At 43.3% G+C, this 22,346-nt stretch overlaps 1 long non-coding RNA gene across 2 annotated transcripts in view; it reads left to right on the forward strand.

The window, feature by feature from the left end:
• Nucleotides 1–4,180: 4,180 nt before the first annotated feature.
• LOC127606494 (uncharacterized) overlaps nt 4,181–22,346 on the forward strand; it is an 85,019-nt gene continuing 66,853 nt past the window's right edge. For both annotated transcript variants that reach the window (XR_007963804.1, XR_007963803.1), the window contains exon 1: nt 4,181–4,395. This is a non-coding gene — a long non-coding RNA (uncharacterized LOC127606494). The remainder of the gene's footprint in view (nt 4,396–22,346) is intronic.

Raw genomic sequence — 22,346 nt, forward strand, 5'->3', positions numbered from 1 at the left:
TTCCCCTCGGCGTGAAAGTGTGTCGGGAATGTGTGTGTGTGTGTGTTTTGTGCGTGTGTGTTGTGTGAAAAGAAGAGGAAAACCTCGCGATAAAAATGGACTGTATCCATAGTGAAACGCGATCACGTAAAGGTCGCGGGGCCAAACTTTTTAAGACTAATGTTTATTTAGAGAAGTGAGCGCTGTCTATGGGACTCCCCGTTCTAATGTCTTTGCCAGACGTGACTGCGTGGACCACCAGGCACGCACCCAAGCCCCCTCTGCAGCTTGCCTCCTTGCCTCCATGCATCCGTGAAAACTAATAACGAGTGGTCAAAACGACGCTCACTCGCCAATATGAACCATTAATGCGGTTTTGAGTCACCCGATTCGCTTTTGCACGAAGCACCAAAAACGTCGACGACCTCCCGCTTGATCTCTGCCTCTTTATTTTAAGTCCAACATTTTTAACGCTCCAGAAGCTGCAAGCAATTGAAATAAGCGGCTTATCCGCAGCACTGCGTGTAAAATAAAAAAACAAGAAGAAACTGTTTTTTCCCTGAGAGATAAAGAAATATTTTCGAGGGGAAGTTTAGCCACTAATAGTTCAATGGTTTGGCAATATTTTCGAGATTATTGGAATAAATAACGGGAAATGTCACGAGTTGTCTATTCTTTGCGACAACGAGCGATTGTTCAGAGCAGATGCGCTGAAAAGTGGCAGGATGAATGAGTGAGCGAGCAAAACGTGTTGACAGTTGAAAAAAATTAATCAGTGACGTCATCGATGAATCAAAGTGGAATGTGAAGTCCTTTCAAAACTATACAATGACTCCGAACCACAATGTTACACGACACATTCGAGAAATTTTGGTAAATAGCATTTGTTAGACATTTGTTTGGAAGTCTGCGGTGAGATTTCATATTCATGTCAATATGAGCCTTGGCTCAATAAACTCTGGGGAGCCAATTCTCGAAAAGACACCTCCTCCTTCTACATTTCAGTAAATAATCCCCCACAGACAATATTTGAGGACATACACAAAGTAAAAAGCAAATGTGCTTTTGGGAGGTTTTTTTCTTTTGAGTCATTGAAAAAAAAAGCGTGTAAAAAAAAATTGAAATATTTGCATCAGTGCTCAGAGAGCAGCAGCAGCGTGTTTTCTTACAGTTTGTAAAAATCGAATTAGATACGGTGGGGGAACCTGACCTATTGCCAGGCCTCACATATTTTTCACCCCTCAGGTTTTAGTGTTCTGCGCGGGTGCTTGTGTTTTCTCAGCTGGAACTGCCATTACACATTGTGTCCACTTGTAGCCTAGCATCTCTTTTTTCTCTCTCTCTCTCTCTCTCTTTCTCTCCTCCCCCCCAGCACCGCCGCCTTACAGCAGGGTCTTCCAACACCTCTGCTCCACCACCAACGTTGATCTGAGGCCCAGGCTGGAGCACCACAGGCATGCGCAGTATAGCACGCACACACCAAGCCACGGTTACAGGCCGAGGAAGGATTGATGTTAGCCTCTTTGACGGGACGGCCCTAATCACATAGGACACTTTAATTACCTCCCTAGGGAGATTGTGTTTTCCACTTAGAGTTTGTTTCTTTGTTTATGTATGCAGCTGAGTCTGATGGCAGAGTGATGTTGTTGACCAAGACTTAGCATGGCCTGGCCAGGAATATACAATACATTTTTGGGAGCCATCTATTTAAGCGGAGAACTGCATGTCGCAAGATTGCACTTAGGAACGGGAATGGAAAGTCTGAAGTCGAAATTCCCAGAAATGGGTGCAAAAAATAAATAAATCTCTATCTGGCTCAATAAAAAAATCACACGGCACTTTGTCAACTTTTACAATTTCTTTGGGTTTTTTTTATGGCATTTTTGCACCAATTATGAATGAGGAAGAAACATAAAAATCAACACGCACGACAAAAAACTGTGACTGCCAAGGAGGACTTCCTCTCTGTCATATTTTATACATATATCCTGTATATATATATTTTTTTGTCCGAAGTATCAGTGGCAGGTATCGGCAGCCTCCATGAGTACCTGATACCTTAAAATGAGGCCTGTATCAGCCATTTATGAGTATCCAGTATGGGTACTTGCCAGTCCATACTCATCGGTTGCCAGCCAATCACAGGGCACACAGAGACGAACAACCATGCGCGCTCACACTCACACCTAGGGACAATTTAGAGTGTTCAATCAGCCTGCCACGCATGTTTTTGGAATGTGGGAGGAAACCGGAGCACCCGGAGAAAACCCACGCAGGCCCGGGGAGAACATGCAAACACCACACAGGGAGGCCGGAGCTGGAATCGAACCCGGTACCTCTGCACTGTGAAGCTGACGTGCTAACCACTGGACTACCGGGCCGCCCCCAGTCCATACTAATGGAGGAAATTTTCACATGTCTGTGACCCCCGCTCTATCGTGAGCATCACTTGACTGTGGTTGTTTCAGCTCAGTCAAAACAGGTTTGCGTTGGGCAAGATAATAATGATGGACACCTTTTATTCGGTGCAAGGCGTCGACGCAAAGTTCTTGTGGAATTTTACACAATATAGGCCCAGTGTGATTCTTCAGCATACAAGAAGCCAAAACAACAGGCCGGCATTCACGAGAGGGGCAACAATGTATACCAGTAGGGTCACCGGGTCAGTGGAAAATTAGGCTGAAAACATGCTATGCAGTTCTGACTAGTGGATTTATTGTTTTCCATACAGGCATCTTTCAACTGCACTTCTTCAAGGGAGGTCCCACGTGCGCACATTCATCTTTTTACAACATGTACACACCCCTGCCTCTTTTCTCCTGTAACACAGATGCAGAAAATGTGTATGTCATAAGGTTTGGGATTTATACACCCTCCTCATCTTTTTTTTTTTTTTTTTGCAGCAACATATTGACAAAATGTGTCTCCCTACAAGGACCTATTCATAACTGTGTGTCCCCGCGAGACTATTTTCTCACATTGGAGTCCCCGTGGTACATGAAGAGGACACAAGTTCAAAGCTTGAGGCAAATAAAAGGCCGAAGATGATAAGCCCACTCAAGACGAGAAATGTCACACGTGAAAAAGGGACAGCGGAGGAGCAAAACAACACTTTGAGAGGCAGATGTAGCGGTGAAGTAGCCCAAGATTGGACTCTGAACAAAGGTAAAGGAGTATCTGATCACGTGTGAGTGTGTCTGCATTTGGACAGGGTGTGGATTAATGTTGTTCATGACTATAGAGTCATTACGCAGAGCGCAGCTGGATGATGGATTGAGAGCTGAAGGGGTAGGGGGGGCGAGCAGATGGGTGAGTAGAGAAAGTGAGGTTAAGTGGCAGTTAGATGTGGGAGATCTAAGTAGATCAAGTGTGTGTGAGCAAAAGAGAGTTAAAAGTGAGCCTACACATGTAAGCACTTGCTCGACTTTTGCGGCTGGATGTATTTGCGGCACATTTTCATTTAAAAAATGCGCCATATAATAGTTTGACGGTGTTGGTTGGTTCCTCAACCACACAGTTGGATGGTTAACAAGCAATATTAGCTGCACACATGCATGCAAGAGGTTCATTCATTTCTTGTAGTGGTTGTTGTTTTTTTTTTGCAAACACAAAACTATTTTCACCCAAAAGAAATGACATAAAATGGGCATTCTAATTAAGCTTAGATGAAAAATGGGCTTTGAATGAGAAGAAAAACCAAAATGTTAGTCTGTGGATCAATGTAATGATTAAGGGTGGCTGAAAATGACAAGTCTAAGTTTGATTGATGGTCTGGCACAAAACATCGCGATAAATTTAAATCTGACCTTGATGGCCCCCCTAGTGAGGAAAGATTTAGAGTCCCAGTTACCAAATCGCTGTCCTGTACTGTATCTTAATTCTCACTCATATATAATCCATCCACGAGTCATTTAAACCTGTGAAGGTACAAATACAACGTGTTCACCAACCCGTTGTTAAGGATGGGTGAAACATGTCGTATATCCACCTCAAAGCGTTGTTTGGAAGAAAAAAAAAAGTGTAAAAAGTAAAAACAGTGAGACACTATTTTAACCCCACAAACCAATTTATTATTCTTATGATTATTATATGTTGACACTTGCTAATTTTTATGCTTTTGGTGATCAAAAAAAAAAAATTAAAACCGTGTTTCTTTTATCGTTACCGGAAGTTCTTCCTCCGGTTCTGTCATTGACAGGTGACCACGCACCTGTCTTTAAATTTGTGTCGCGCTGCACCAGGCGTCATCTGACAAGTTTCAGAAAATCTTAAACTGCAATTTAAGAGGTAATAAATCGGAATTAAATCCACAACTGCGAAAAGAAGACAACACAAAGAGGTGACACAAGGGGAGGCTTGGAAAGCGCCGTTTACCATCCATCTTGTTCGTCTCTGCGCTGAGTTTGCCTGCTTATCGTAAGTGATGCTGATTCTGCTGATTTCACCAAACAAATTTTTGATTGTACCTGTAACTCAATATCAATGATGACGCCAGTCTGTCATCTTTTAAGGTTCAGTAACTGTAGTTAATATGATTATTTACAATTGAGTGGGGTCGACATTACGCCCTGACAAAATGGCTGCAAGCGATGACGAATTAAAAACTACTGTCAGTCAGGCAGTCATCACAGATGCCGTTTAACTTGTACAGTGCAGCCGGCACGTATGTAAAAAACTAATAAAAGTCCAATGTACATAAGGTTTTTGACTAATAAAACTGGGAAACATAATGTTTGCATAAAATGTGAGAAAGGGAAAGCGCTGTGTATAATTTACACTGTTTTGTATTTGTTGTAACAGAACCGCTGTAATAAGATCCCCATTAATATGCTGGGGTTTATTTTATGATCTAATGGTATTCTTAAACTTGGATTTTTTTGGTTGTTGCCAGCATTACAATACAACGATTTAGATTGCTGACACTGTTGTACAAAGTTATTTTATTTGACATAATTATATTATATATTATATATATATATTATATATATATATAGTTGTGAAAGCGCTATATAAATCAGAATGTATTGTATTGTATTGTATTGTATATAACACGTTAAAGAAATTGGCACATAACTCGAACCAGGAGTTTTAAAGACGCCAAATCGGTGTTGTTTGCTGTTTAGTTTCTTTCTTTAAGTAATCTATATTTCATTTTTCAATTTTACAGTATACTAAGTCTAATGCCCTTGCATGTGGGAACGGAGATACACCCTCTGCAGTTTTTAACGATTTACTGAACATGAGCACACTCGCACAGAAGCTGCTGTCGCCACTGCCTCCACCCAGATTCTCACATGGCACTTACAGGCACCGCCTCTTAAAGGGAGAGTGAAATATATACAGTATTTTCAATCACGTTTATGCTGCTGTGCTTTTGCTGTGTGTTTGAATATGTTGTGAGTTCACTGTAATTCTAGAATGTCAAAGGTAAATGTCTGGAGGCTGATAGATGGGCACTAACGTGGATTGGCCAGGGTCTAAGTGTGATTTGTCCTCTTGTGTATTGCCAGCCCCAGTGGTTGCAAGGTATGTGTCGGACCTGTCAGTGAGCCGTCACAGACCATTGTGGCACTTTGTGATTGATGTGGAGCAGCGACAGAACAGGAAGAATGATAGCGACAGGGCAATGGGAAAACAAGGGAGAGAACCATAGTTGCACGTCGACGTTGTAAGGTAAAATAACACGGCGTACATTTTTTGGAGCCTTTGGAGAACCCTAAATGTCATTGATGAAGTGATAAAATAACTCTGGTCTTGGACCAAAAATCTCTCCCAGAAATGCTCTTGTCAGTAAAGAGTTCCAGACTATGTTTAAGTGTGGCAAAGTGGCAGTTGATAAATATCATGCCGGTCGGTGTCAGTAGGTTGTGTTACGCTCGGGAGTGCTAGTCAGAGTCTCCAACATGAAACTCGGTTGATTTTGTGTCATTAGTTGACTTGCCATTTCTCGTTTCAAAAATTTTGCCGAATTTATGTCAAGTCAACTCATACTTTCCAGGCTGAAACTGTCATTTGATAGAAAAACTGTCCAAACACTTAACTACACCTTTATTTTCGGACCGCAAGACTATTAGAACTCCTTCTATTTCACAAGCTTTTGTATGAGTAGGCTGAACCAATTAATGGGATAACTTGTTGTTGAAAAAAAATGGTTCTAACAAACGAACAAAAATCATTGTCAACACATCGCTAAACAGCGATGCAATGTGTGTGTAGTGTTGTGATTATGAGAGATCAGCCGGCGCTCTTTAAATCATTTTATTGAACAAAATAAATACACAAGAACGCTCATGGGTGAGCTTTTATGACCCACAACAAAACGCCCAGTCAGTCAACGCGCCGACTGGCTAACGGTTAGCTTGTTAACAGGCAGCTTCTAACCTGTGCCAGGCCTCACCTTTAAAGCCACACACAGTTCGTATTGTCTAATATTATCAAGCCATTAAAAAAATCTAATTATTGGAGATAATAAGTAGAATAGTAAGTTCTAAAAATGGTCACCTTCAACTACGCGTTTGTATGAGAGCTTGAGTTTTTATGGATTGCACTTGTCCGCAGATTCTGTCAGAACCACTTACTTTTTGGCCCATGAACTCAAACGAAACTTTATTTTCACCAAGATGTTTCAAAAAGGTCCCACCTGCTGTTCCATATTGTCTCAAAGCAATACTATTTGCAAATATAGATGGGTCCTCATGAAGCTGCTGTCCCATTCAGTCCTCTCCAATTATCCTAATCCTTCTTCCGACCCTGTGACGTTTCCTCCTTTTATTATTTTTTTTCTTAAAACCCCCTCAACGGTCGCCAAGGGATGTAACGGCTAATGTAAGAAAGGTAATGGTCCTCCTCTTTCTCTATGCACCCCTGCTCCTCTCTACTTGTGCTTGCCTGCTTGCTTGTGTTCCCTGCGCCCTAATTCAATTCTACATGCTTTTCTTGGCTGGACCAGCCTCTTTTCTTAAGTTTCCCCCCCATTAAATCACTCTTCACGCTTTTTTTATTTCACCCTAGTTTTGCTTCCAAAAAGTTCTATTTCTTTCCTTACTCCCTGTCTCCTTTTGTCCCACTTGGTCTGTTTTTACTGCTTTGTCTGATTTGCTACCTCTGGTTTGTTCGGAGACTGTCTCGCTCGTCATCGTAGGCCATCTGCCACCGTCGGAGGGAGCAGCTTACTGGGAATGAGAAGGGTCATGGACAGGTTAGGGATATCACGTCCCTCCATCTTCTATTCTGTCCTCAATTGCCATTCAACTCGCAAACGCTTCTCCATTGCTACCCCCTCCCCCAGTCACCGCTGCGCCCCTTTTGACTATTTTATAAAAAGTCATAATTCATAAAGCTACAGTGGAACCTCGTGGCCTGAAAATGGTTGGGATGCATTTGTTTGCTTTGAGAATCAAATTTCCCTGTAGAAGCCCGAATGGAAATGGTAATGATTTAAGCGTGCGGTCGGTTTTGAATAACTTCACCGTTGTGTCATAAAATGAAAACAATTGTTAATTTACTCAGATTGTCTGATGCAGATGTTTAGGGAATTGTAGAAGGAGGCTAACAATAAGTGAGTGTATTTCTTCCTTTGCGTGTGTTAAAAGATGTTTATTATTGAAGCGTAAAAACGAATCCACTGCCGTGTGTTAAAACTATGTACTCGTCAAGGGCAGCCCGTTACTCGGCTCCGCCTTCTCCGTTTTCTTCCCACATATTGCAAAATCATGTGAATGTAAGAGTGACCGCTTGTTTGTCCATATGTTCTCTGTGATTGAGTCCAGACTGTACCCTGCCAGCCATTAAGAAGTGAGTTGAGATCGGCTCCAGCTCACCCTTAATGAAGCTAAGCGCTGTAGAAAAATGGAGGGGATCGTTTGTATACTTACCAGCAATAAAAATGGGTGTGACGGGTATGGGTGCGATGAAGAGCAAGTATGAGGAAGGGGGATTACCGGGTGTAACTGGGAGGCGAGTCTCTTCGCGTAATCACAGCTGACTATGCGCTCTGCATTCCATTTTTCCTTCATTGTTGGGAGAATGTTGCACTTAGGTAGCATTGTGATGTTTGTCGCTAGGCGGCAAAAACTCCATCGTACTTTTCCTCTTATCTGTCTGTCGATCTATGTTTGTGTGTGTGTGTGTATATATATATATATATATATATATATATATATATATAATAGTTTTGATTAGGGTGGGTCGACCTCACAGTGCAGAGGTTGTGGGTTGATCCCGCCTGCCTCCCCGTGCCTCGTTGAGTTTTCTCCGGGTACTCTGGTTTCCTCCCACATTCCAAAATGGCATTACAATGGCTAGCTAATGGCTAGCAACAGGTTCAGGATGTCCCCCGCCTACTGCCCGAAGACGGCTGGAATAGGCTCCAGCACCCCCTGCCCCCTTGTGAGGATATGTTAGTTTTGATTTGCATTTTTTTTTTGTTTACCAAAGAATTCCATCAATATTTATTCATAATGTCGTTGATTTCAGTATGAATCCACAGTCCAGGAAATTAAATAGCAAAAAAATATGAAATTAGAGTGTGTTTTCAAACTTTTGACTGGTATGTATGTATTTGCGGTGTGTATCTCTCCAATTCAAGACGCATCTTGCAACATGAGGTGTGGTATGATTCAAGGATGGCATATATTTTAAAGTTGTCTTCGATTTGATGCACTCATCTTTTCAATCAAAATCGGTTTTCGTTAACATTCTTAGTTGGTGAGCTTCTAAGTCAAGATGGCCCCGTTTTTTTCTCTTCACCCGCCCAGAAATTTTGCACCAAATACAGGCTTTAGAAGCTCCACCGGGAACGGCTAGAAATGCCAGAAAATTGCGCGTGTGCGTGTATGCGTCGAAGTATAAAAAGTGCGCTCATGTTGATGGATGATGTAAATGTGTGACGAGGCTCCTGCCCGAAAGCTTTGTGTACACAGATGCATGATGAGGACGACGCACAGGGAGTGATGGGGAGGAGAGAGACGAAAAAAGTGAAGATTGTCTTGTGTGTGTGTGTGTGTCTGTTAGGGGCTAGGGGGGGCAGCTCATGGGATCATCTTCCCTCCTCCTTGGCCCCAGCCAGAAGCCCTCGGGGGTCCCTTGGTTCCCGAGGAAAAACATCTCAGGCCCCCCCATCACCCCTGAACCTAGCGCTGGGCTGTTTACCTTGGCCTGGCTGCCTGACAGCTTTACTGATGTTACATACAGGCACACAGGGACCCTGAGTCAGAGCGGGTGAAAGAGGGGATGGAGGGGACGAGGAGGTGGATGGATGCCGACTGGAGGAGTATGGAGCGCTAGTGGGTGGGAAGTGAGCAAGAGTGGCACCAATGGAGGTGAAAAGGATAAAAAAAAGGGGGGGGGGGGCGGCATAGAGACGGAGGTGTGAGGGAGCCAGAGTGTTGGCTTACCCAGATCTTAATCACCTCGATCGGATCCTTTTGGCCCATCTCCAGAGGAGGGAGCCGCTCGGAGGCCAGCGGAGTGCACTCTGAAAGAAATATTGTCGACAAAACACGCCTGCGCTAAAAATACAGGCATTAATTTCCATCAGCTCTCTGAGAGGATCGCTGTGTATATAAAGCAATATTTTGTTTTCTGGATCATTGCTCAGGGAAGTATGTGGGGGATTCAGATGTGGAATGGAGACTCACTATTTTGACAGGGAGCTAGTGTTACTCATTACAGTGCGCTGGAAAAAAAATGGATAAGCACTTTTCAAACTGTTAGGGAGCGAAAAGGGCAGAGAGAGCATTCCTACACAAACATTTGGCGTACCCATTTAATGAAGTAGATGAAGACATTTTGTGAAACAAAGCTTTAAAAAACAAAACAAAACAAAAAAGGACATTCTCATAAATCAACTGGAAAATAATGTTCTGGGACGATGAGCTACTCTGTTCACTGCTCAGATGTTTTCTCCCAAAGGTTGCCTTCATGCATGACAATCTACGGTCTATACGTTTCGACATTTCTGTAGGCGTCCGCTTGTTCGTTTCTGAGCCAAAATGCTAGGCTCGGCCGGGCTGGACCGCAGGGGCTTCGACAATAGGCTGGGAGGTCTGTTTTGCAGCCCAGAGCACTAAGTCTTGTTTGTCTGTCCTGAGCAGCTGGACAAGCTGTAATAATACAAACAGGCCTTTGAACAGGCTGCTGTGTTGTGCCGCTCCGGCTTGGGTTACATCCCACACAGACGCACACACACTTGCTCACAATAGCAACCACACATAAGAAAAACAAAAAGACACTCCAAACTGCATGTGTTCACGCGATGGATAGTTGGATGTGCATGAGAGCCCTGACACAAACAGCTCTTAAAAGCACTCAGCCAGTTATTATAGAAATATAAGCTTGTGTAAAAAAAAAAAAAAAAGTCTGCCGCAAGCGCCTTCGTCTGTCTCGACGTGATTCATCTTCTCAAAGGCTGCCGTCACCGTGCTTGTTTGTGTGTTGTCAATGTTTGTTTGCTTGTTTGTGCAGACGGACGGGTGGCTTGCTCGTTGTTTGTTCACGGCTGATCATTTGCCGCCATGAATTACTGGTGGGAACACCCCAACACACACGTACACACATACCTATTGCCCCCCCTACCCCTATCCTCAAACTGATTTAGCCTTGCACAAACACATCAGGTCACCATCTTTGAATGGAAGCAGCAACTCTGACAAGGCATAGAAATGTGTTGAATGTCGTTCCGCATGGCAGCACTGACTGATGGCTTCCTCTGTTACGTAATGTGCTAGTGAGCCTCACCTTTCGAGACTGTTTTCAACGCTTTTGCTAATAAACGGGATTCCTAATGGATTTCTCCTGAATGCAATCGCAACAGTTAGCAAAGCTAATGAGTTGATATGGCAAACGTTTTCTTGTTTTTGGTTCTTTTTACGCTTGTGTGACAGAAAAGTTCAGGAGCCATTTTGAGTAAGCCTGGCTTTTAAAAATTGTAAAAAATATATTGGTAGGAAATGCTCTGTCGGTGTTAGCATTTTAGGTAAGTGTGCAGTTTAATATTTGCCTTTGATAGTGCCTTTGAAATGTCATCTGCCGGCTATCGCTAGCCTACCGGGTGCTAGCCGCTAATACTTGCGACTGGCGCCATGTTGTGCAATTTGAATGAAAGCCGTAATTAACTTCAGGCTTGTTTTCTAGTCAAACTATCTCTTCACTGTTTTTCTTCTCTCTTCGACTGAAGCCAAAAAGCCAATCATTGCGAGTCAACCGAGTTGCAGGTCTGTCATTGGCAAGCTAGATAAGTGAAAATGACTGAAGTGTAGCTTGTCGTCGCTGAGTATTTACTCTCCCTTTCTGGCTTTGTAAGTAAATAAAGTGGTCAGGAAAGACCGATACAAGTTACATTCTTGTGAATGTTTCACGCTCGCTAGTAAAAAGGTTTAAAAATGGTGGGCCCTTAGGTGAGTCTAGGCAATGTTGTTCTTTTTTTTTTTTTTTTGAATAAATTGCTGAGTCACTGTAAGGAATAAGCAGCTGATAAGGAAGACATGAGCATTTTGAATAAAACCAAGTTCTGACGTGTGAATGCGCTTGGTTAATTCTGAAGACGGCCACATCCCCACACTTGCATTCGCACATTTTCTTATTAATTTAACTTCTTAAAAGATTTCATGAGGTTTTTGTTTTTCCATTTGAATTTTACAGTTTATCTTGTAGGTCACATTAATGGTGGAATAAATTTTGAAATGAAAAAAATCCGAGTCTCGTGACTCATCCCTCACACTTTATGAACATCAAGAGCACAAGCGTGTTTTCGTCTTGGGCAGACTAATTACTGGCCCCTTTCGGCGTCCGCGCTTAGACCGTACACACACGATGAGGAAAAACAGATTGCATTTGGAAAGACCCTTGTAACCCCCCTTTCACCAACTCCCTTAATGCAGCTGCTTTCAAACACTTATGGCCCATAAAAAGAACATACACGATTGTTTGTGTTTTTAAAACGGCAGCTTTTCATCATCATTTCATTGTGTCTCATATTACAGTCAGTGTTAAACAATCCGAAAAGACAGCGATGGTAATGTGGAATTAACAAACAAACAACAACAACAAAGGGCCCCGTCTCTGATCATGCAAACTGTAACGTTGCTACTGTCGTAGCAACGTGGCGGCTGTCAATCAATCACCGCGTCCCATTCACCCGGGCAATGTGTGAAACGGTCTCTACCTGTCACGTTAGTCACACAAAACTTAAGGATTTCAAAAGCATGCTAATGCTTTTAATGACGCCTCTTTGGTTCAGACGGGATTTGTGTATTTCCTGAAAGAACCGGGGGCAAAGTTGAAACAAATCAACTGTCACCTGGATGTGGAAATCATGACACGAGAGCCAATTACGCCTGACATTTGGCGTGAACTCTAAATAAAGGCAATTTGCAGCTCATTATTTTTACTCCCGAAACTCATTCAAATTAGATGCAGGTCTTGCAACACAGCTCTGCCGTTTGGTGGGAGCCCGGGGGGGTGGGGAGGATGGGTGTGTGGTGGGAACAAGATGTATAGTTTTGAGGCAGGGGGTGGAAGGGGTGGGGGCGTCTAATCAAAGTAAATGAAAACACCTGTTTGGGTATTGGTCTGTTTTTCACTTTTTTTCCCCCTGCTGTGAACTGATGTTTAAAATAACTTATTGATAGCATAAGGCTTTTCAGTTTGCAATATTGTTTGCGCCTCTTTTTTTGAAAATAGACGTTGCTGAGCAGCTTCTGCAGTTCGAAGCTTGATTTGAGACGGCCGTGAACAGAGAGGAGCACATTTAAAAAAGGCACACTCAAAAGTGCCAACCCTTGACCCTTCCGGTGATTATTTATCAAAAAATTGATTGGTGATTTAACCCCCCCAAAATTAGACATTAGATATCAGGCAGTTTTAAGGCACTGGTGTTAAACTCAAGGCCCAGGCGCCATATCCGGCCCGTCATAATTTTATGTGGGCCCCCCCAAAAGAAAATCATGTCAAATTTTTTTGCAATAGTTTTTCTACCATGTTTACACTCACTTGAACGATAATTGACAAACTATTATGGTTGACTGATTTAAAAACCTGTAATCTATTAATTTGTTGGGTAAAAGTAATAATGCGATGAAACGATTTTTGTGGTTTCACTGTTATAACGGCCCTCTGAGAGAAAACTTAACTTCAAAGTGGCCCGTGACAAAAATTAGTTTGATAAGTCTGTTTAAGGTATCGATACCAGCCACCGATACTAGAGACAAAAAAACTTTTGAACCTTATTTGGGATCACGTCTATGTACATTTCTGACATTGAAAAATGCCGAAGAAATAGAGAAAATCTTAGAGGGGAAAAAACCACACAAGGCAAGTCTTGTCATTCGCTTTCTGTATTAGTGAAAGGTCAATACGACGACTTCAATTGGAAATCGGATTTTTGTGAAAAGTTTGAAGGCCATGTTGCCCAGTCTTAGTTAAACGTCTTTTGACAATCAATCTTCTACACAATTTTGTTTTGTCACAGCATGATGGGATTTGGTGTAATGTTTAGTTTGAAATTCTCCTCAGCTGTCACTTTTTCCTCATCTGTGGTGGCATTCCTTCCACCCCAAAATAACACACAATGACAACTATACATGATTCAAGCTCGTTTGAGAAATTCTAAACAGGACGGGCCTTATATTGAAACTGGTAGAAAATAGAACATGGTGGGAGTTAATTGAACTGAAGCGAGTATGTTTAAAGAAGAGCCAAGGACCCAGAAAGAGGAGGCATAAGCTCAAAGCTAAAGCGTACGCAGTGGCCGTGGAAGCCACAATAAATGGGGCTGGGTGCTTCAAAAATGGAACCGGGAATGGGGAGGGACTTGTGGTGTGGGTATGGGAGGGAGACATTGGTACAAGGATTTCGAGGGGACGGCACATCTGCCCAATCCATTAAGAAGCGCTTACGCCGTATGTGACATGTTCTCACTGCCAGCGTTGGCTTGGGTGAGCACAGCACAAGTGGGATCGAGTTTCGTCCGTGTGCAGTGGGGGGCCGTCTCCAGTTTGACGTCTGATGATTTAGTCAGGTGTGAGCGTGCATTTTCCAATTTGGAGGGAAATAAATTAAGTGATTTTTTTTTTCTTTTTGGTGAGACTTCTGTCCCTGGCCGTCTCCAGGTTCAGGCTCCCTCCCGCTGCGTGCTGTCAGTCCAACTGATGTGTTTATAAAGAGCGTGGCAACGGGAGCTCGGCTCACAAAAGATGTGCCTCAAGATGAATTAAATGCATAGATGTACATACACAGAGGCGTGATATGTTTTGACGGTTTTAAACCCTGAACCAAACAAAGAAACCTAATATGCCTCTCTTGAATAATACGGCCCTCACATCAAGTTTTCTTTTTCCGCAAGTGACAGCCTGACTCTACGAAACTCCTGCCATGTCAAAATCAAACCTAAGCAGAGCTGCAATGTTGTTGGATGCATAGTTTAGCATGAACTAACAATGTTTGGGCTTTAGTCAGCCAATAAAGGTAACATTTGATTGGTATCTGAATTTCTGCTCCATGGTATTGATCCATGATTTAAAAAAAATTAATGAATATAATAAATATATATTTTATTTTGAAGGTACAAATGTAACTAAACAATGTAAATTTAAAGGTGTACAGTGGGCTCCTCCTATAACATACTTGGTCTGGCCGTGGTTGAGTACACCCCCCCCGGCCCCCCCCAAAAAAGATATACGTATATATTTGGTTAATTCGATCCCAACATGCCCGTGAAGTCATCTTGGAGTTTTGTTTTCATTTGTGGAAGAATGACAAAGTATGTCCCCTTCTTAGATGAGGTTTGCCAAATCTTTGCCGTGTGCTGGTTGGTGCATGGCAGCACGCCGTTGAAATGAACGGCGGCAGAGCAGGTGTGTGGATGGAGAACAGATGAGTCCCAAGCTTGAATGACTGTGTGTGTGTGTGTGTGTGTGTGTGTGTGTGTGTGTGTATAAAAAGACGATCCGGTTGAGGTCTTCTGGGGTGGAGAAGCAGGAAAGCCAAATCTTGTGTGACCTCTAACCTCAGCTTGGTTTCTCTTGCTACTGCTCCCACATGTGGCTCGAAATGACTGCCTTGGCTCTCTTCGTGTTTATCACTGTCTCTTTGTGTGCGAGTGACCCGACTGTCTGTTTGCCTGCCAGCCTCTGACTGATTGTCTCTCTTCAGCCGCCTGTTTATTTGCTTTAAATCAACTGCGTTATCAGCAATTAGCTGCACCAATTGAGCTCAAGTCTGAGGACAAACACGCACGACTAAGTGCAATTTCACATACTCATCCCCACTGAACATTTGACATGACCGGTCAGTTGACCCCTACGATTGCTCATAAAAATATCAGGAAAATCATTTGAGAAATTTCAACCTTGCTTGCTACAACATAGCGTTTCATCTCTGTTTTGCACAGTGTGTTTTTGACAGGAAAATGGACGATTTAATCAAATTTGGGCAGCAGTGTGATATCCCTCAAGGAATTGAAACATTGTAAAAATATGAATATGAAAAAAATTAACAAAATCTTTAAAGTAGTGCTGCCCTGAATATTGGCTTTCCCCGCATTTCACACGGCCCAAAAAAAAATAAAAAGTTGACAGAACTAATTGTTCCTTGGATTGTGCCCGACATAAACATATAAGTCAAAACAACGGAGCAATTCAGAGCAAACACCTTGATTTTCCCCAAAAATGTCAAGAACTTATTTCAAAGTTCTTCCGACTTATATTACATATATTATATTAAAACATATACATATACACACATATATTATATAATGAGCATTTTTTTGGCAGCCCTTGACTCAGACTTGTGCTGTTTTCATCATCAGGATTTTCTCAATGAGCAAATCAAATAACTTGTCCACCCCCCCTAAAAAAAAAAAATACTTAAATGCTACTTTTGAACCAAGTTATTCATGTAGTTATACTTTTGACTCGTGTGCCACAGGCTTTCAAAAAAGTTTTCAAACCAAACAAACGGTTAATCGAACAGCAGCCCGTCATCGACGTGGAAACTTTGTACAGGAAGCGTCGAGAGTCGCTCTGAATTTCCCAAAAGCCCTCCGCCGCCCAACAGATGATCCAAGTCGATTGGCAACTTTTACGGAGGTGGGTCAAAGTTTCCTTCCTTTTTACGAGTTGTTACAACATGAATGGGAGCACAGAGCGCCAACGAGAGCAACAGCAGAAAGGGGAGGGAGGCATAGGAAGTGAATGGTGTAGTTTTTCCTCTCCGCTCTAGCGCCCCTGAGCAAGGTGAGAGGTGGGGGAGGGGGGGGGGCACAGGGGGCACTGGCTGGGTGGTCAACATGATCGCCACCGCGTGTGTGTGTGTTTATGTGTGCTAATGGCTGAATGTGCTCGAAAGTCAGAAAGAGAAAGGGGTTCTCTATGCTAAGTATCCAGCCATGGGAATAATCAAATGCCTCTCATATTTCTTTCTCACTGCCGTTTGATGCTTTGGCACCCCCCCAACGCCTCCACTCCCCGCTTCTCGCCCCTCTTTTCCTTTCCATTCTTGTTTTTCAATCACTTTTCTCACCCTCAGACTGCAGCTTCTATTCTTGTGTCATTGTTATTCCATGCTTAGCTTACTCATGCACATTCTCTGAGGTTTTCACTCTTTATGGGCTGCCGAATGAGGTGTAGACCAAAATGACGGCCCTAATCGAGAACCGCACGGGTCCTAAAACAACACGGGGCGTTTAGCCAACGTAATTCATTCCTTTGGCTCGTAAAATACCCAGCGCTAATAAAAAGAGGGTATCAAGCAATGGAAGTTGAAGTGGCCAAATTCACGCAAGGCTCTCGGTAAGAAAAACAAACAACGCGGCGCTTTTATCGAAGAGTCAGTTCAAGGATTTCGGATGATGACATAAATGCTTGAGCTTCGCATAGAGGAAAAACAACTCAAGAGTTGGAAGTTGTTGTAATTTGTTTGGCTTGGCAAGGACCACTGAGGCTCAAATTTTAGGTTGTATTATTTGCCAATAATTACGTCCATTAGTTTGTTCGTATATGATTATCAACAAGAATTGGGGCCGAACAGTTAATCGAATTCTAATTGACATCGCAATCTACTGGGATGCAGTTTCCAAATCGCAAAGGCTGCAATTTCGATTTTCAAACCTTACAGCGGTCTGCCGTTAGCATGCTAATCTTACAAGCAAGCAGGCAAAAACTTTGTACTCAAGGAACATGACAAAAATTGAAACACACAGTGAATTGGATGAGAAATCTGATTTAGTGCTCTATCAATAAAATTGCATTTAAATTGAGTGACAGTTAACTGCCACTGACGGGACTAGAGGGAGGTCAGCTTCGTTGAGCCTTGTCCTCAAATGAGTGCCACCTTTCTGTCTTCTTCCTGTTTTGGGTGTGACCCCCCACCTCCCTCCACCCTCCAGCTTCACTTGTCCGTTTTTGCTCCGACAGCAAATGTTGTGTAACTCCTGGGGTGGGGACTATATTTTGTCATCATTTAAACTCTTTGGCAACAAAGTGAAAATACTTGGTGTTGATTATGTTGACAGGATTGTATTACTGACAGATGAACATTAGATTGTAGTGTTACTGGAAAGGGAAAACTGACCCCCCCCCCCCCCCCCCCCACACACACACACATTCTCGAGCTCACACATGCCTGTTGTCCCTCTGAGTCCGACTGGTTGACACATGGCTCTGACAGCCACAAGTCTGTGCTTTGAACACATCGTAATGCCAGATAATGGAGGAGAGTGCAGTTGCCAGATGAAACTCTCCCGATTGAATGCCCTTTACAGTGCTCATGACGTACTGTAGTGGGCGCCGTTCAGTCACCGACGCTCCCCTTAGCCCAAGCCCACCTGCACATTTTTTTTTTTTTTGCCGTTGGCATTGGGATGCTGTTAAAAGGAGAGATGGCAAAAAAAATGTTGACGTTAACTGGCACTGTAAATAGATGATAAGGCTCGGCATGGCACTGTGCGGTAGCTGCAGATTGTTGTCCTACACTGTATCTCAAACTGATAAGATGTGTACACACACACACACACACACACACACGCATACACACTTTCAGTTGTCAGAATTGGAAAGAGAACTGGGGGATAATAAATGTAAAAAAAGCGATATCAATCCGCAAGTTAATGTTCAATCAAAATGAGAGCTCTTGAGTCTTTGATATTCTGCACAATGAAACTACCAGCCAGACTCAAATCATCCAGCATAACATTTACTTTGGTCACAATGCAAACTGGCTCACTGTGGATGTATTGGATCATTTCCTTGGCAAAAATGACCCAGCATCCGCAATTTCAAATGTATTTATTGATTAATTTTTTCAATAAGGGCCCAAACGATCTGCATTTTTTGACCTGATTCCAATATTTGGCAGAATAAATTTGAGAGCAGACTAATCCGCCAACTAAATCAATAAATATAAAATGAATACAATAACTTTTTTTCCCCCAAGTCCCTTAACACTCAGAACAAAAATGTGAAGTCCAAGCAGAACATTTGACTTTTTTTACAATGCTTTGTTCCTTCATATTTAATTTTACAATGGGGGAGAATAACTACATAAATATATAAATTATATATATGTTTGTTTCTGGGGGGAGGAAGATTTTTCCAATGCCATTTTTTTTTTAAGTTGTAATGAGTAAAAAAAAAAAAAAAGCTAACAATTTGCAAACAATTTTTTAATCGCAGATTAATCACTCGGGCTCGAATAAATGACAAATGGCGTCAACTGTTTTTTGTTTTTTTTGTAAAGTATCGGGAAACTATGAATGCAAATCACCGACACAAGCATCCCGTGCTTGTTTTGCGCTATTTGCAAATCACCTTGACCGTCAGCCAATTTGTGCACATTACAAATAAATCAATCAACCCGCTTCTTGAGTCTTCGTTAATCTCAAGTTTGCACAGCGGCGTTGACAGACGGACGGCGAAAAGAAAGTGTTGACGGTAATTCCCGAGATACTTCTCCTCCGCCACTTATCTCCTCTCCTGCTTAATGAGTCGTCGCTCCTCGTGTCAGATTTTTTTTTCTGGTTTGATTAGCTAATGAGGCAGCGTTGCGCCGCTACTTGTGACAAATTAGTCTGTTTTGCACATAAATACTCTGAGGCCAGCTTGTTCAGGGTTTTTTTTTTGCTTTGTGGAATATTTATTTAGTCACTGATCTGCTATGTTAAGGAATTGAAGATATTCGTCTACCGTTTGTTCGTGGGGTAGTACATTGGTGCCAAGGAAGTGTGTTATGTCTCGACTGAGAGGGAGGAGCCAAGTTTAGCCTAGATTGTTATTAAGAGTATTCACAGCACGAATAGAAAAAAATATATATTTAAGATTTGTTTGAAATTATAAAAAAGTGTTTTGGGGGTTACACTTTCCGGTGCAGTTACAATTGAAGCTATTGGTATCGGCGTGACCTCCACTTTGGATTAATATTATTATTATTTTTTGCATTTTCCTGTCGCGGTTTTGACAGACGTTCTACGCCCTTGCAAAGTTTCAGAGAAGAACAACAGCTTATGGTTGAAGAAAACACACATTTACTGCCCGGACTCAAATAAAACATGAGGACTTTGTGGTCCACAGTGCAGTTGGAAAGACAAATATTTTCTTTACGAGCGGGAGAAGTCCGGAGACAAGCAGCAAAAGAGAGAAAAAAACAAAAAGGCTAAATGATTGAATGGCTGAAGTATTAAAGCTCGTAACTTTGACTGTGGGATCTTGTCCTGGGTGGAGAGAGGCGAGAACCGCAGGTGAGTGCTGTCAGAGCGGCCGTTAACATGGGAATACACACACACACGCACGCACGTAAGTAAAGTTATGCATTAGGTACTATAAACTTGGCTTGTGACAGCAATTGCCTTTGTAAATTTTTACATTGTAGTGGAAATTGCAGTTTAATCAGTAGTGCTAAATGAAAACTCTTCAACCTTCAAACGCCAGGAGCTATATTCAGAAGGCAGGCGATGTTTTATTGCAGGCTTTTTATTTTCTCTTGCCCTTCACCATGCCCTTTGTCGACATGTTTTTAGTTCCTTATTTTGTGACCAGTCTATTCCCGGCTTGTCAGCAGTGCTACACATTGGTGCCCCCACTTCAGAGTGTTTTGACTTGTGAGCAAAAAAAAAAAAAAAATTGACATACAGGCGTAAACAGTGCCTCCGAAAAGTATTTACAGCTCTTTGTCCACATCGTGTGAATACCTTTTCGGAAAACTGGGTAAAACCTTTTGGGCAGTTTTTCGCATTCCTCTTTGCAACACCTCTCAAGCTTCATCAGTTTGGATGGGCGGGGGGCGGCGTTTGGGCGCACAGCCATTTTCGGATCTCTCCAGAGATGTTCGATTGGAATCTAAATTTGAATTCGGCACCTCGGGTTGTTTGGACTTATGTTAATGTTGACTTGCACCGATACACCACCATCATAAGTCTCAATATCCGTCTACCACCTTGATGATTGCCTGAGCAAAGCCGCCACGTCCGCTCACACCTCTGGTCAGCATTTCAGGAAGGGCTCAGATTCCAGCCGTAATTTTTCTCACACATCCCCTTTGCGGGGGGGGGGTTGGAGTTGTGCGCGGCAGGCAGATGAGCCTGCAGGCATGTCAGGTATGCCAGCGCTCTGAAATGGATGCGCTCGCCAAGGGGTGCGGCTAGCGACCTCCAGATGCTTATCATGCGTAAGTAATTACACAGATGCAAATGTCACAGTTTTAGAGTCTGTCCCACAGTGTCCAAATATGAACTCATCACAACAAAGAAGTGACACAGATGTTTGTGACATGATTGAAAGACCGAACACTTTGCTCGCACATGTGCGCTACTCTCACTTTCCAGCTGTAGCTCTCCTGCTGGGGCCTTCTCCTGGTAGCTATTATGGGTGTGTGTGTGTATGTGTGTCTGGGTGGTCCTGCGCCATCTCCCTCCCCCTAATAGTTTTATACTGTTGTGCCGCGGCGGTGCCCGAGGGTCGGTGGAGGGGAGTGAGGCAGGTTCAGGTTTTTTTTTGGGGGGGGAGTTCGGTGCGGCCTCGTTGAGGAAAGCAAGACGACAAGACTAATAAAGCTTCACAGGGTCTAGGCCTATCGCTCTCAGCACTTCCTCCCCGCTGCCCTCTCTGCTCTCTGTTGCCCCCTCTGTTGTCCGCCACCCCCCTCACCCCCTCATAGGCACATGTGGTCCAGTCCTAATGGGACCCAGCTGGACTCCCACCTTGTGGACCCCAGCTCGGGTGCTCCTTTCTGTGTTCTCCCTTTCAGACCCTGACCACAGATGGCACTCCTTCAGGCAGCATATTCACCACCGGGGGGATGTATTTGGCATCCTTTTATTTTCTGCCTTCCTCTTCCTCTCTGTTTTTATTCTCTCTCCCGTCTTTCGTACTTCCGGTAGGGCGGTTGTCTGAAGTTGCGCTTCTGGAGCGGGACTGCTTGGGAAATCGTTTTTTCTGCAGACCATCGGCTCTTTTCCTCCCCAGTTAATCCGTTCCGACCACAGCGAGTTGTTCGCACATCAGGCTTCCCCTGGCTGCCTTCATGTTTGCCCCCTCTGTGGTGAGGTAGCGTGGGGAAACATTTGCTCTCCAGACCTACTCTCCTTCATCTCTCCGGAGTCACACAATCGGCATGTAAACAGGGCGGTGCCAATGGGCCGTCCCCACAAGCTTTTATGGTACACAAGCAAAGCAAACAAACAAACTGGAGAATGTCATGCGCTCGCCTGCGGAACGTTCTCACAGTGCTACGAGAGGACAAAGGTTGCCGAGTAACCTACGCCTCTTAGTTTGTATATCCAGCACACGGGCATGAAAGCTTGCGGCATACGTGACTGTGCGTATATGAGATCACGTCAATACTTGGTTCACAAAGAGCAAGACACCGGTGACTGGGGCGTATTTCTTTGTAGCCCGTAGCTTTGTCGCTAACACCAAGCAAAACAATACGGTCCAAAAAATTTTTCATTTTTACGGTCTCGCACATGGCCGTTGTGGGATTTTTATTGTGCTCACGCCGAGGACAGACAGCCATGTGCCACAACATCTTATCATTGTCAGACCATAAGTAGATGTTCAGACTGAAGAATGGTTTTGGGCTCCTGCGTGTGGTCCTTCTTGTGGCTCTTGCACATGGTGTCATAATGCTTCCCGTCCATGTCTGAGATGAAAGCGAGCTGGGTGCGGCGACATTTGCTTGGTGCTCTTGAATACATTACGCCTGACCAGATCCGTCCCTGTGATCAGAGCACACATCGGGACAGGAAACTTGCTCTTCCTGTTCATCTATTAAACATGCAATCTGGGTCTATCGGAGACAAAGCCGATACATTCACACACTTGTGCGTTCTCGGTGCATTTGAAAGGTATCGAATTTTGGGTTGTTTGCAACACTGCTGC

Source organism: Hippocampus zosterae, chromosome 8 (assembly GCF_025434085.1).
Source record: "Hippocampus zosterae strain Florida chromosome 8, ASM2543408v3, whole genome shotgun sequence".
In the NCBI taxonomy this organism is placed as follows: domain Eukaryota; kingdom Metazoa; phylum Chordata; class Actinopteri; order Syngnathiformes; family Syngnathidae; genus Hippocampus; species Hippocampus zosterae.